Source organism: Panthera tigris, chromosome A1 (genome assembly GCF_018350195.1).
Source record: "Panthera tigris isolate Pti1 chromosome A1, P.tigris_Pti1_mat1.1, whole genome shotgun sequence".
Lineage (NCBI taxonomy): Eukaryota > Metazoa > Chordata > Mammalia > Carnivora > Felidae > Panthera > Panthera tigris.
Genome location: NC_056660.1, coordinates 111,587,681 through 111,604,069, shown reverse-complemented (window position 1 = coordinate 111,604,069; position 16,389 = coordinate 111,587,681). Strand labels below are relative to the sequence as shown.

The following is a 16,389-nucleotide window of genomic DNA, read 5'->3' as shown; positions in this document are numbered from 1 at the left end:
CGCCTCATTGAGAAAAGAAGAGGAAGGCCCGGGAGTGAGTCGAAGTCTGGATGGTGTTGAGAATATGCAGGAAGGGCTTCTCTTCCACCAGCTTGTCTAGGGCAGGAACTACCAAGAAACTCTCCTGCGTAGAAGGCTTTGGGCAGGATGCAACGACCGCAGGTACTGCAGAGCTGAGGTAAGGGCCTCCTCCCTGGGAGACCAGCAGGCTTTGGGGTCACACAGACCCAACTCTGCTGCTGGCTCGCTGTGTGACTAAGGGCATGCTGCTTTCTCTGTGCGTCTGTGTCCCCACCTGAAACACAAGCTCCGTGATTAGAGGGTTGCTGTGAAGATGGAAATCATATCTGTAACCCAGAACCCACTGCTCCCAAGGGTCAGGCTTCTCTCTCGGGCCCAAATAGCACAAGAGACCCAGCCTTCACCCTATCTGCTCATTGTACGGCCAGCTTTGATCAGGTTCCCTCCCCAGTGTTTCTGGGGGTCTGCAGGTTAAATTTGCCCTTCTGTCACATCCTGGCTGCAGCTCCTATTTTGTTACACCTCCTGACCCTGGCTCCCCACTCTCCTTTTCTCCAGTGAACTCTTGCCACCTCATAACAAGATTTCCCAGGTTCCACTGATGCCCAGACCTCCTCATCCCAAACGTGGTCAGGGATGCCCCCCAAATACCCCAAAACTCAAAAGGACCAGACTTGCCTGAAAGAATGACAGGAGCCACAGAGCATGCTGGGAAACCCGTAAGTAGCTCCTGGGGGTGGCCAGGCTCAAAGTCCTAAAGCCAGCCTGGCCCCAGGTTACTCTTGACTCTGTCTCTCTGGGGTCCTAGACTAGCATCTCCTCCAGAAGGGTGAGTCCAGTCCCTCCCTCAGTTCCAGAAGCATCCAGCTTTCTGAGTCCCTGAGAGGAAAATTGCTTCCCTCATATTTCTGCAAGCAAACTGGCCAGAGACCCAGTTCTCCCCTGAACAAAGGCCACCTTTCGTGTGATTCTACAAAACAAAACTCTCAGGTATTTTTATTTGGTGGGCTGGAAGCTCTCCATCCCAAGACAGCATCATGGCTTTTTCTATATAAAACCAAATTTCCTATTAGTTATTTTTTCCCCTTTTCAGAAAAACAAAGCAATGGCTTATTCTCATAGTCGTTTCCTACAGAAACTAAAGCTCAAACAACAACAATTAACATTTCTAATCTCCTAGTCTAACACCCTGCTATAGGCCCTTTGCCTGTTTTAGCTCTTTGCATCTTCACAACAATGCTGAAAGACGGTCACTGTTGTGTCTCTCCTTTACAGAGGAGGAAAAGGAGGGAATATGGCTTTGCTGACACCTTTCAGCCCAATGATAGTGATTCCAGACTTCTGGCTTCCAGAACAGCATGGGCTTAGAGTCTGTGTTAGTTTGTTACAACAGCTACAAGAAGTGAACGTGCCAACCCAGCAGCTCACTGCTGAACCCCCCGGGCCAGACCAGTGCCCGGCACACAGCAGGTCCTCGATATGTATGTATTAAGTTATTGAATGAAAGAAACTACGCCTAAACCAAACTATCAGAAAAATAGATGGGGTAGAAAACAACGAAATACGGCTGCAGGTTCTAAGAGAACATGCATTCTAAGAGGTAGAAAACAGGGAGATACGGAGCTGCTACATTATGAGCGGAGTAGATAGTAAGGCAACGGGGCATCAATGGGGAGTGTGTGGGTGCCTAACAGCTTGGTCTCGATACAGATAAAGCAAAATTCGACTAAATGAAAAGGATTAAAAGGTGATAGAGATGAGAACATAATCATAGTAGGCAATTGCATTGTTCCTCTGAAAATTGATGCAGATCTCAGTTGGTTAAGCGTCTGACTCTTGATTTCAGCTCAGGTCATGATCTCATGGTTTACAGGATCAAGCCCCCCATCAGGCTCTGTGCTGACAGCGTGGAGTCTGCTTGGAATCGTTCCTCTCTCTCTCACTGCTCCTCCCCCCGCCCCACGAAAATCAATAAATAAACATTTAAAAAAATGGATGGATCAAATGGAAAATGAGTAAGATGGTAGAGTTGACCATGACAATGAGAAGCTGGAGCCTGTCGGTGAATGAACGGAGACGAAAGTGTAAAGGCAGGCCACGTTTCAGAGAGGGGAGGTGGGGCTGTGGGGCCACCTGGGAGCTGGAGATGAAGCTGGGCCAGAAATCACAACCAAGGAGGGGGAGCGGAAGGTGGGGGCAAAGGGCCAGCTTTGGAGAGAGAAGTGGTGCGGACTGAGCACTCAGTCTATGATGGTGTTCACGGCCTGCTCTATCACTGACGAGCTCTGTGACCTCAGGCAAGTGAGGGAAACTCTCTAAACCTCAGTTTACTCCTCCATAAAATGGGGGCAACAGACTGACATTATATGGTCATCAAGAGGGTTAAAGAAGACAATGACTGCAGAGTACTTAATGTGTGGTAACACTCAGTGCATAACAGCCCTTCATAGCACTTGAGACTGGGATGACATACACAGGCAAGTGGAAAGGTGGGTCCGCCTGCTTTGAGGGCAAAGAGGGGAGTGGGGGCTTGAAGGTCTTGTCCAGGCACCAGCCAGCTGCCCTCCCATCATTTCCCTGAGAGGCGGCTGACCTGAGTCCTGAGGAGCCCCCCACTTCCTGCATGGGACCTGGGAGACCCTACAGGGCTTCCCCTGCACTCCCAAGGGCTAGGTCCCGCTTTCCTGAGGGGGCCCATTTAGCCCTCACAGTATCTTTATCAGGAGGCAGTGTGTGGGGTGGTTAAGGTCACAAGACTTTGAAGACATCATGTTTATCACCTGTGTGATCTTGGGTGAGAGACTTAACTCCTCTGCCTCAGTTTTCCCCGTTGGTAGAATGAAGGCAAGAACGGCCCTGGCTTTATAGGCCTATTGAAGAAATCCAATTGGTCAATGTGTGGAAAGTGCTCACAGCATTGCTGTCACACACTAGCACAGCTAGGGACCCCCAAAGCACCCCAGTCTAGAAAGGCCACCCACTCACTTGTCAGGCTTTGCTACTTTGCAGTGATTTCTGTCATTTGGTCCTTTGGGGGATTCACTGGATTCACTGCTGAAGAAAAATCACATCTTAGTGAATACACCTCACCTAAGAGCTGCAAACTCAAGGCAACAGGAGCCTAGAACGGAAAATAGGTAAGTGACACACGGGGGGGGGGGGGGGGGGGGGAGGAGTGGCTGGGCAAATGGAGACGAGTCCCAGCTCACCCCGAGGGTGAACAGCAGCCCCAGGGGCCTCATTTTATGACTTTTCAAGAGAAGCTACAAGCAAGGTTTATACTTCCAGGTCCCTAGTTTTCAACCGTTGACAACCTAGAATGTTTAAAATACCACACTCTGCAGGCCAACGATAGTCGCCAGTTTTTTCTTTGACAGAGAATCCCTGAGACCGAAGGGGCAAAGTCCTAGTTGCTCGGCTCATCTGGGGTACCTGAAAGGTAGAACTTCCCTAGGGCTCCATGGGGGACTGTGATTCTCCTGAGGTAAATCACCATAACCAATTTGAATGCTGATGTGGCTCTGTGTTTGCAACACTTAAATAAGAGTCATGACACGGGTGCCTGGGTGCCTCAGTTAAGCGTCTGACTTTGGCTCAGGTCATGATTTCCCGGTTCACAGGTTCGAGCCCCGCGTTGGGCTCTGTGCTGAGAGCTCAGAACCTGGAACCTGCTTCGGATTCTCTGTCTCCCTCTTTCTCTGCCCCTCCCCAGCTCGTGCTCTGTCTCTCTCAAAATAAATATTTAACTAACTAACTAACTAACTAACTAACTAGAGTCATGACAGTCATTCCAATAATGACAGAAAATACCAAAAATGAATGAAATGTTGTGTTCTGGATTTTTTTAATGCTGGTTTGGGGGGCGGGGGGAATTCAGTTCATACCAAAACATCCCGCGGGCCCTTGAACTTGTGGAGTACAGGGAGGGAGGGGGAAAGATGCAGTCCTGCTCACTCACATCTCCCCGGCGCCTCTCCACCCACGCTAAGAGGCACTGGGCTGATGCCACCCAGAGGGACAGGAAGTGGACTCTGAAGAAGTGAGGTAGGGGGAGCTCTGGCCCTGACAGAGGAGAGACTCTGCTAGGGCCCCAGTGAGCTGACTGAGTATGGGACAGCCTGCCCCACTGAGCGTCCTGTCCTCCAAATATACAGCCAGGGATCCGGCAGGCATGCTCCTTGCTGCATACTGAGATGAGTTGAAAACTCAAGTCCACACAAAAACCTGCTCAGGGAGGTCTCTAGCAGCTTTACTCATAATTGCCCCAAATCGGAAGCACCCAAGACACCCCTCAGTGGGTGAGTGGATGAGTAAATGATGGTACATTCCAGCAATGGAGCGTTATTCAGCACAGAAAGGACATGAGTTATCAAGCCGTGAAAAAGCCTAGAGGAATCTTAAATATGTATTACTCAGTGAAAGAAGCTGGTCTGAAAAGGCTATGTACTGCCTGATGCCAACTATATGACATTCTGGAAAAGGCAAAACTACAGAGACAGTAAAAAGATCCGTGGTTGCCAAAGTTTACAGGGGAGGGAGGTGTAAGTTGGCAGAGCACAGAGATTGTTTAAGAAGGCTTATTTATTTATTTATTCATTTATTTATTTATTTATTTATTTATTTATTTATTTATTTATTTTTGAGAGAGAGAGAGAGAGAGAGAGGGAGCAGGGGAGGGGCGGAGAGAGAGAGGGAGACAGAGAGAATCCCTGGCAGGTTCCGTGCTGTCAGCGCAGAGCTCACTCAATGCAGGGCTCAAAGTCACACATCGTGAGATCATGACCTGAACAGAAATCAAGAGTCGGACGCTTAACCAACTGAGCCACCCAGGTGCCCCAAGCACAGAGATTTTTTAGGGCCGTGAAACTGTTTTGTAGCAGACTGTAATGGTGTTACCCGTCATTATACATTTTTCCAAACCCAGGAGTGAACCCTATGTAAGCTACGGGCTTTGAGTGATGATGACATGTCGGGGTTCATTCAGAGATTACAACACACATATCATCCTGGTGCAGGATGTTGACAGTGGAGGGGGCTGTATGTCGAGGCATGGCGAGGGATATGTGGGAACTGTCTGTACTTTCTGCTTAATTTTGCCACGAACCTAAAACTACTCTAAAAATTTAAGTCCATAAAAAAAACACACACACACACACACACACACACACACACACACACAAGCAAGACCCTTTTTGGAGCACACGAAACTTGCCCAACAGTGCCTCCTAGCACTCACAAACTGTAAACGTTCTTAGCATCGGGCTTCCAGATTAAGTATCCCAGAGCAAGAGACTGGGGGAAATCTTGCTTCTTTGAGCCACACTCATCCATAACCCGCGCATGTTGGGGGTTAGAGGGACAGGAAAGGGAGGGAAAGAAAGGCAGGCTGAGGCTGGCGTTTGCCAAGCCCTGGCCCTGGTTGTTAGCCAGGTTCCCGGGTTTCCAGGCAGGCCAGATACTGGTTTGTACTAGAGGTTCTCAAAGGCCCGCGGAGGTGGAGCAGAGAAGCCCCTGGGCTTTATTTAAAGGTGTTGGAGGCATCCCGTGGTCTGCAGCAAGCCTGTCAGCAGCAGGGTTTGCCTTGAAGGATTGAACCACAGTGGTCCTGGGCCTCAAGTAGAAACCCAGAGGGGAGCATATGCCCATCTTAGGAACAGGTCCGCTGGCAGCCGGCATGGAGGCAGACACGCAGAGGGCAACACTTACACAGCGTGGACGCTCTGAGTCGATGGCCGCCAAACAGAAATAGCCACGCGCTAGGCCACCGGGTGACAACTTGAGCGGAGGCCTCGTTGGTGATTTACGCTTCGGGAGGTGACATGGTCCCAGGGAGCCTCTGGCAAACCACTTGGAGAGAGAGCTCTGGAGGCAGGATTTCTCATTTTCTCCTCACTCCTCCATTTTCATGATATAGTGCCCCCCTGGGGCCGAGGGAAAGGGGAAAATGCTTTTTATATTATAGTAGCGGCCATGTGGAAAAGACATATTTCCCACGACATTCGGTTCGGAATGAAGACGCACATTTGTAAAGCATATGTGAAAAATGTCATGCATGAAGGGCATGAAATATTTGTTGTTGTGGCTGGGGCTAGTTGTGTGAAATATCATAGGACAGGGAGAATAATTTTAAGAGTGAGAAACCGCTGGGGAGAACGTGAGCTGCTGGTCTTAAGGACACCTTCACAATGCAAGGCACCAGGCAGTGTTTAGGAAAGAGGAGGGCATGGCCAGACTGTATACTCATACATGCTTGGAACTGCATAAAGAATATCTGGAAAGGGGCGCCTGGGGGGCTCAGTCAGCTGAGTGTCTGTCTTGGCTCAGGTCATGATCTCACAGTTCGCGGGTTCGAGCCCCACGTCGGGCTCTGTGCTGACAGCTCAGAGCCTGGGGCCTGCTTCAGATTCTGTGTCCCCCTCTCTTTCTGCCCCCTCCCTTGCTTGTGCTCTGTTTCTCCCTCTCTCTCAAAAAATTAATAAACATTAAAAAAAACAAGAATATCTGAAAGGATGCACAGGACACAGGCAGTTACCCGATGGGAAGGGTGACAGAGACTTTTCGCTCGGCTTCTTTTAATCTTTTCAAGGGTTGTGAATTATGTGAGTCTATTACTTTTTCAAAACGTTGCATAAAAACAAGACAAACACAAAGCCTTTCACTCTGTGAGCCTGCATCTCAGAACGGACCTAGAACGTTCAGGGAAATGTTGCATATCTAGACTGGAGAAAATAATCTCAGAAACGAAACTTTCTCCCTCGAGCCATGAACTTGAGCACGTCCCCTGGGCATGGAGCCATCCAGACTTCCCAGCTGGACGCTGCAGCCTCTCTCCCCCCTGGTCCCGGGGGGCAGTGACTGCATGTTCTTTATGAGGGGCTGTGGCTGCACCCTAATAAACAGGACATTCAACAGCACAGCAGAGACAGGACAACGAGCTAAGCGATGAAGGCCAATATGCTGCATCAACCAGCCTTGGGGGCTTTGACAGGGTCAAGGGAGAGATTGGAGGGGAAGAGCAGGAGTAGCTACGAGCAGTGATGGTAGCAGAGCCCCAGGTGTTTCTTCCGAGGCAGAGGAAGTAGCCCACTCCTTCTGTGGTTCTCCTGACATCGGCTCTCTCGAACTTTCCAAGGGAGACTTTGCTTGTGCAAGACCTCCTCTTGGGACACCCGCTCCTCCTTCTTAACTTAGCCAACACATACTGTTTCTTCGAGACCGAGCCTTGGCATCACCTGCTCGAGGAAGCTCTCCTTATGCCCCCAGGCTGGTCTTGGACCTTGTTGAAACTCCCTTGGACTCATGATGCTCTTCTTGGTCCCTCCGGCTGGTATGTGTCCAAGAGTCTGTCTTGTGCACTGGCCTGGATCCCCACGAAGTAGAGTTTGTCTCTTTGCTCGGCCAGTACAGAGCCCATGCAGGGCTGGGTGCAGAGGAGGCCAATTCCCCCCCGGGCCCGGACCTCTTAGGAAGAGGTCCAGGAGGCCCACTTGAAAGCACGAGCTGGTGTCTGGGGGCACCAGTCGGTTAAGCGTCCGACTTTGGCTCAGGTCATGATCTCACGGTCCTTGAGTTCAAGCCCCTCATCAGGCTCTGGGCTGACAGCTCAGAGCCTGGAGCCTGCTTCGGATTCTGTGTCTCCCCCTCCCTCTACCCCTCCCCTGCTCATGCTCTGTGTTTCTCTGTCTCAAAAATAAATAAACATTAAAAATAATAGTAATAAAAAAAAAAAAGAAAGCATGAGCTGGAACTTGGTTCTGGAGCCATGATGGGGTAGGGTCCCAAAGCGGGGAAGCCTGGTTCTGTTTCTGGGTGTGGAGAGACAGCTAATAGTCCCTATGGACTCAGAGCATGTCTACACGTGGGGGTGGTTCAGGAGCTGCAAAGCCTAGAGATCCCACTCTGCCAAGGCCCCTGCTCCCTGGAAGTTTCCATAGTGTCTCTCTCTCTCTTTTTTTTTTTTTTTTTTTTTTTTTTTTTGGTCCCAGGCTGAAATGCAGGTCATGTGGGATCTGACACCTAACTCCAAAGTGGGTTTTCTGAATGTCACTGGGTTTGAAATTCCAATAGGTATTAAACTGGTAAAGGAGAATTAAAAGCAGACAATTTAATTTTGCAAAACAAATCCACAGAAATTGCTGGAGGGCCTTGCCTTTGTTTTGGCAAAATGAAGCCAGATGGTACTGCCCACGGTGATGGCAGCCTCTTGAGGTAGCATCTGAGGTTCACGGCCTCAGAGCTGGGCCAAGCCTATTTTTCTTGGCATCAGAAACCTCCATGATTTAGCGGCTTTCCCCAGGAAACTTGGGTCCTCCTCCAGCTCATGATAACTATTCCACGTGCAGGCGGGGGCCTGAGGGGGGGGTAGACAGAGGTGGTAGACGTGAGTGGACCCCCACTTGTGGGCAGCACAGTCCCCTCAAACTTCCTCTCCTGGCGGCAGTCCCCACAGTGGGGACCAGTTTTCCTTGTGGGAATTAGCCAACGGTTTAGACAACCAACTTTCTAGGAAGAGTTTTAAATTATGAGCAAACTCAAAAATTTTGAAATGCTTTGAACCTCTGGGGTTTGTGAATCTACCGTACTGGGGGCTCAGAATTCTCCTCATGGGCCCTGAGTCTGGGACCCAAACCCATGAAAACTGGTACACAGTGGAGGCTGTCTGGCTATGGCTTTGTGCAGAAGCCCGTGGTAACAAAAACACAGCACTAACACTAACCCTTGCCCTTAAAATCTGTGACGCCAGGAGCATCAGGCAAGGGCAGAGAGCAAGGGCATGGGACCCAGTTTACAGGCAGGAAATGGTGGGCTCGGGAGCCTGGCAGCTCACAGCCATCACCGATTTTCCCACTCACACCTCCATGAGACTTATATCGTCAGAAAATAATCTGTACTGCTGACAGTGTGGCATGTTATTTATTCCAAATGAAGAGTATTTCTGTTCAGCCATAAAGATGGGAACATAAAATTAACAAAAACTACAAGGTAAATTTGGAGGCACTTTGTTTTACATTGTTACCAAGGTATGTAAAATATTTTATGTTGCCTCATATGGTCAAATACGGTACATTGTCACCATCAGTCATAAATCTTATCTGAAAATAACTCTTTGTAGGGGTGCCTGGGTGGCTCAGTCGGTTAAGCGTCCGACTCTTGATTTCTGTTCAGGTCATGATCTCACGGTTGAGCCCCACATCAGGCTCTGTGCTGGGTGTGGAACCCGCTTGGGATTCTCTCGCTCCCTCTCTCTCCGCCCCTCTCGCCTCCAACAAAAAAATAACTCTTTGTAGGAAAGCTGCACATCCACATGTATTTGGACCTTGACCTTAGGTGGTATACAAAAATTGTTTCAAAATGGATTAAAAATTTAAACGTTAGAGCTAAAACCCCACAGCTCTTGGAGGAAAATCTTTATGACGCTGGATTTGGCAATGATGACTTAGATATGATAGTAAAAACCACAGGCAAAAAGTAAAAATAGATACACTGGACTATATAAAAATTTAAAACTCTGCATCAAAGGATCAATCAACAGAGAGAAATGGTAACCTATGGGATGGGAGAGAGTATTTGTAAATCCTATATCTGATAAGGGTTAATATCCAGAATATATAAAGAAAGTGTACAGGGGGAGTCTGGGTGGTACAGTCCGGTGAGCGTCTGACTCTTGAATTTGGCTCAGGTCATAATCCCAGGGTTGTGGGATCGAGCTCCACGTCAGGCTCTACACTGAGAGTGAAGCCTGCTTAGGATTCTCCCTCTGTCTCTCCCTCTGCCACTTTCCCCTGCTTGCGCGCGCTCTCTCTCTTTCTCTCTCTCTCAAAAAAAGAAAGAAAGAAAACAATGCCTACAATAATAGGAAAAAATAACTCAATTTAAAAATGGGCAAAAGACCTAAGTAGACATTTCTTTATTTTTTTAAAAATTTTTTTAACGTTTTATTTATTTTTGAGACAGAGAGAGACAGAGCATGAACGGGGGAGGGGCAGAGAGAGAGGGAGACACAGAATTGGAAGCAGGCTCCAGGCTCTGAGCCATCAGCCCAGAGCCCGATGCAGGGCTGGAACTCACGGACCTCGAGATCGTGACCTGAGTTGAAGTCAGACGCTTAACCGACTGAGCCACCCAGGCGCCCCAGTAGACATTTCTTTAAAGAAGATGTTCACTTCAAATGACCAACAGCACATGAAAAGATACTCAATATCAGTAATCATTAGGGAAACGCACATCAAAACCTCAATGAGCTATCACCTCACATTCATTGGGATGGCTACTATTTTTTACAAAACAGAAAATAACAAATGTTGGCAACGATACGGAGGAGTCGAAATCCTTGTGCATTGTTGGGGGGAACGTAAACTGGTGCAGCCACTATGGCCGCCATGGTCGTTGCTCAAAACATTAAACAAAATCACCGGATGATCCAGGAGTTCCACTTCCGAGTATATTTCCAAAAGAATTGAAAGCAAGGAATCAAACAGGTATTTGCACACCATGTGCAGAGTTGCATTATTCACAATAGCCAAAAGGTGGGAGAAACCCAAGTATCCATTGACAAATGGATGGATAAACAAAATGTGGTGTATTCGGTGGAGTGATACAATGGAGTATCATTCAGCCTTAAAAAGCGATGCAATTCTGACACAGGCTACAACATGGATGTGTAAGGGTTAAATTGTACTGTAGGGCTAACGCTTAGCTTGAAAGATAACAACTTTGTTCTGACACTGAAGGTCAAAAGATAACAACCTTGCTTTTACTCTTGTAAATCATACTTCATACTCTTGTGAATCAGGCTTTACCAATGAAGGAAACAAAACCTCAAAAAAGAGCATCAGAGACAAGGGCAAGGAGATCCACTGGTTGCAACTTAGCGGCAGAAAGTCTAAAATAATCACCTCATTCAATAACTGTTTCTGACTCATCTGGCAACTGTTTCTAACTCATCTGGGAACTGTTTTTCTGTTCTGTTCCCAGATAATGATAAAACGATGTGATCGGCTTTAAAAACTCTGTACCCCGGCTGTTCGAGGCCACACTCTTATCAAGAGTGTTGGTCCCGATCGGTCGGCCTTGCCTCTCATTGTAATAAACTTTGTTGCAACTGTCACTGGTGCCCATAGCATTCTGTTTTAGGAGTTGCGTGGATGCAACAGATGAACCTTAAAGACATCGTGTTACGCAAAATAAACCAGTGACAAACGGACAATTACTGTACAATCCCACTTATATGAGGTCTCTAGAGTAGTCATGGAAAGAAACCCAATGGCAGTTGCCAGGGGCTGGAAAGAGGGGTAGTTTTGTAACGAGTTTAGAGTTGCAGTTCTGCAAGATGAAAAGGTTCTAAGATTGGGTACACAGCAATATGAATACACGTACCACTGTGAATTGCACATTTAAAATGGTTGAGGTGGTAACTTTTATATATTGTACACTTCACCACAATGTAAAGGCAGGTAACTGTTTGCAGAGGGAGAGTTTTCTTTTTCTTCTCCCTCCTGGGTTGCTATCAGATCTGCATGGAGTGTTTCTAGGCGCCAGAAACCACCTAAATTCCCACAGTTTTTTTCCCCCATGGTATGTTAAAAGTCTGCCTTTGAAGACACGCTAATTTCAAAATACACTTTATTCCTAAACTTTAGTTAAAAGTATTTATGCTAGGCTTTTACCTCACTTAATTAAAAACAAAAAGGCCATGTTTGATGTGTGTTATGCTGTGTTTGAGGCCATCTTTCCTAGCCAGATGCATCCTCTAAATAAGACCAAGCTGTATTTCTTCAATATGGGTTCTTGATGGAAACAGAAAAGCAGCCATAGGCAAGTCCTTTCAACCAAGTGAAAGCTGACCCCTCATAAAGTGTTAAATGAAGACGGTGGCTATAGAGCAGGCATGATGATCCCCATTCTACAGATGAGGACACTGAGGCCCAGAAAGGAAAAGCGACTTGCCCCAAATTATGTCCACAGGAAAGCCAAGGCTGGCTCTCTCTCTCTGCCTTTTGGACCCTTGTTGCTTTGGATCCAGTGGGTGGAGGTGGAGGGAGTGCATGCTGGCTAAGAGCCAGGATGCCTCCTCCTTCCCTGAGCCCTTGCTCCCCAGGCAACCTAAGGGCTGGCTCTTAGTTCCGTGGGGAAAAAATAGGTCAAACTGTAAGGTAACTGGTGGGCCTACAGGCACCAGCTCCATGTGTCCTGAACACCCCACCCCAAGGTAAGAGCCAAGAAGGCCTCAGAAATCCCAGGCACCCCATCCCCAGGCCTGTTCCGGGCACTGGTCAGGGCTCCAGGATTTAGCTCTTAGGTAACTCCTTATTATGGGATTTAACAGTAAGTAAAATGGATACATATTAAGCATTTAGCACAATCGTGAAATCAGTAAAATCAGGCTTGGTAGTGGCCCCTGGAATGGGGGGGGAGGGTCTGGGTGGCAATGGTGGCAGTTCCCGAGGGCCTTCCAGCTGTCTCTGGCTCTCGGCAGGAGGAGGCCACCCAGGTCTGCTGCCCGCCCAGCCTCTGCAAGGGGCCCAGCCGGCACTCTGGGAGTGAACACAGAGGGAACGAGCAATCAGGGCAACCCCAATAGCCATCTGCTTCCCACCGGGGCTCAGGCCAAGAGACCGGTAGCGCTGGACAAACCCTGGTCACTCATTCAGTGAGCCCTCTCATTAACCAACCATCACCTGGTGGTTAGCCTTCTTATTAACCAAGAGCATGGGGCAGGGGGAGGCAGACGCATCTCTGGAAACTGGGTATGGTCTCCCACCTTCCTCCACCAGGCACCGTCCCACATCCCACCCTACAGAGTCAGCACAAGCGTGTCCTCCTCCAGGAGGCCTTCCCAGGTGTCCCCCACCCCTGGCAGGTTAGATGCTCCTCCTCGAGGTTAGTGGTTCTGTGCCCACCCCCCCCCCCCCCAGCACCTATCTCTATGAGTTACAGGTGCTCTTTGTCTTACGGGAGAGCTCAGTGGGGGCAGGGAGCAATCAGGCAAGATCAGAGTAACAGTAGGTACATGGTAACAATCATAACAGACATGGTAACTGCGGCCATAGTCCACTTCCCCTGCATGAGGTCCTGGCCTAGGCTCTGCGCATTGCATGTATTTCCTCTCCTGCTGTCCCCCCTCCCTGGAGGGCACCCGTGGTACTCCATTTTACCGGAGCCGACCCGGCTTCTCACCCATCCTTGCTGTGCACTAAGTCCGTGTCCGTGGGCAGTTTACTTACCCTTCTGAGCCTGTCTGGCCCAGCACCCGTGCTTGTGACCACTGCTCCACGTGGCCTCCTGCGCTGGCTTCCTGCTTTATCTCCACGCACGCACAATGAGTTTTGAGGTCCTCTGGTGAATGACTCCCCATGCTTTGCCCATTCTCTCCTTCCCCCTCAGCAGGCCACTAGGTTTGTGGGTGCTGCCACCTAGTGGCCACAGGCCACCGGGACATCACTAGAGTGGCCTCTGCACAGTTTGGCCGGCCGCTGGAAGCCGGCCCCTCTCTCCCGAGCGCACTGCCAGCCAGGCGGCAGGAGCACATTTGCAGAAGGCAGGACAGCTGGACTCCAGAGAATACCACCTTGGAGGCCCAGCAGCTTCACGATCAGGCCCAAGAGTGCCATGGAATGGGTCCAAGTCCTGGTTCTGCCGCTTCTCAGATATGAGACCCTGGGGCTAGTTGACTAATTGCTGTGGGCTTCAGCTGCCTCATCTGTCAAATACGTAACCTTGTCCTCCTGTGTTAGGGCCACATGCCCCAGGCCATAACTTGGAGAGTCTTCCTGGAGCATGCCCTTTTAACTTCATTATCATTGAAAATGGAATTTATGTTAAATGCGTGCAAATTAGGTATTGCACTCCAAAATTATGTTCCTTTAAAGCAAAACCTGGGTCGGGGCGCCTGGGTGGCTCAGACGGTCAAGCGTCCGACTTCGACTCAGGCCACGATCTCGCGGTCCATGAGTTCGAGCCCCGCGTCGGGCTCTGTGCTGGCAGCTCTGAACCTGGAGCCTGCTTCCAATTCTGTGTCTCCCTCTCTCTGACCCTCCCTCGTTCATGCTCTGTCTCTCTCGGCCTCAAAAATAAATAAACATCAAAAAAGAAATTTTAAAGCAAAACCTGGCCTTCTAAGAATTTGGGGTTTGTGCAGGCTGTTAGTCTGCCCCTCCAGCGTCTCTCACAAGGTGCATCTTCGCGGTCTTCTGCTGTTAAGGCTTCTACCACGAGCAGCCCTCACGTACCAGCTTTGAACCATGTCTTGGGCACTTGGCGCCTATCTCATTTAGCCCTCACACAACACACTGTCCTTATTTCACCGAGCAGAAATCAGGTTCAGAGAGGCCAAGTAACTTGTCTGGGGTCACACACACACCTGCTATAAGAAGGAACCAAGCCTCACACCAGAGCCTGTGTGACCCCAGAACTCTCACCTGCCCACCACTGTAGAAAGCCCTGGAAACTGTTGTTCTGTCCCTGAGTTTTCCCAGGAGCACACGACAGAGACATTTGCTCACTGAGGTACACTCCTCGGGGTCCCAACACCAACTAGAGAAGGCCATCCTGGCCAAGGGGGCCAAGTAGAGAGAAGCCAGCACTTGCTCTCCCCCTGCTCTCGCTGTCCCCTCAGGAGACTGCCAGCCAGTGACGAACAGGACTTCCTATTCTCCTTCAGAAGACACAGCACAGGCAAGACTTCCTCGTACTGATGGATTTCCTGGCTGTTTCAGTTCTCTTGCTAGGGAATGCTCTGAACCAAGGTCCTGAGGGCACAGGGGGCCATGAACACATCTCTTCTGCTTACCTACTCTCCCATGCCAGGGCTAGAAGTGTGGACAGAGCCCTTCTCTCACGGAGACATGGTCGCAGGGTACAACGGGAAGGCGGTGTCCCATCCCCAAGGAAGGAAAACTAAGACCCAGAGAGGGGATAGGACTTGCCCAAGGTCACAGAGCAAGAGTTAGCAAAGCCCCTGCCCGGATTCTGCCTATTGCCCACCGCCCTGGGTTCCTGACAGGAATGCTGATATTCTGTGCGGATCCCCATGGGGACAGGCCTCCCACACACACACCCGGCCCAGCTCTGTGCATGCTGGAGCTTAGAGAGCTAGTGAAGAAGATGCCTCCAGGGAGGCAGCCTGGAGTTAACGGTTGGTTCCCCCCCCCCCCCCAGGGGCAGTTCCCATCTCCAGAGGACCTGGTTTCCTGGGGGAGCCCTCATGCTTGTGTCACACTGGCTGGGACACATGGGGACAGATGACCGTTTCGAGATTTTCCTATTTTCCTTCTTAGTTACTAAGCAACCAACTAGAGTCTAAATGCTCAGGAGAGATAAAGCAGACGAAGCACTGAATAGTGCCCAGAGGGGCTTGGCCCCCACAGTGTGGCCTGCTGAGTTCTCAGGGGCTACAAGGGTCATTCTCGAGGGGAGAGTAAGCTGTGGGTTGGGGACAGTGAGGCAGATCGGGAGACCAGCGGGCTGTACCACCCACCTGGATACCCCCCAAGAATCCCCAGGATAGCCCAGGTTTGATGGGAAAAAGAGAAAGGATTATATGCTGACCTATTCTGGGGCCTTGGGCCAGGCACTGCCTCTCTTAGGGCCCCCGTTACCCCCTGTATACCATGGGTACCTGTCTCTTGCCAGCTTGGTGGGTACAGTGAAGGCAGTATGAATACACCAGTGGACACTGGGTCACTTCCAGGATGGCTGGGGCTCCCAGTGCTGGGCAAGCATCTATCTCAGTCTCTTCCATGCTGCTCTGGAAGGCCAGCAGACCCCAGGAGGGGTGAGCATAGAAGATGGCCTTTCTGCTGTCCTGTGAGACAGGCCACCCGCCATGAGCAGCCCTCACCCCCATCCGCTGAGGCCCTGCCCCTCCTGAGATATTGAGTGGACTGCTCTGTCACCCACAGCCCTCTTGGCCACCGCCGGCCCATCTGTAACGCTCTCCTCGCACTCTCCCACATAAGTGGGGGCTCCCCTCATTGGCTCTCTGTTCAAAAAGCCTCTCCTTTCTAACAAGCCCGGGAGGCCTTCACCCCACACACCCACACACCCCCGCGGTTGGCAGCAGAGAAGAGTAGCAGCACCAGTGACGGGTGCCCTGGACACAGCTCCCGGGGTGCCTGGGGACAGGCTGCAGACCCAGGCAGTGTACTGAAGCCCAGTGGGGAACCCCACCCCCCAGGGGCCAGGGCTAGCAAGGATCCCAGGCTGCGGTTTCTCAACCACTCAGCGCTAGGGTTGCACTTCTGCAATGGGAAATCACACATACATTTTCCTTCCTAACGGGAAAAAGGAAGAAAGCAGCAAAACTGATGAATGCTCTGACGTATCACATCCCCAAACCGCAGCCTTAAGTGCCAAGCCAGACCTGCCCTG

At 50.1% G+C, this 16,389-nt stretch overlaps 1 long non-coding RNA gene across 1 annotated transcript in view; it reads right to left on the bottom strand.

Annotated features, from left to right (window-relative positions):
- LOC122238013 overlaps nucleotides 1–13,386 on the bottom strand; it is a 61,752-nt gene extending 48,366 nt beyond the window's left edge. Inside the window, exon 1 of the long non-coding RNA XR_006216938.1 lies at nucleotides 13,245–13,386. This is a non-coding gene — a long non-coding RNA (uncharacterized LOC122238013). The remainder of the gene's footprint in view (nucleotides 1–13,244) is intronic.
- Between the last annotated feature and the right edge of the window lie 3,003 nt (nucleotides 13,387–16,389).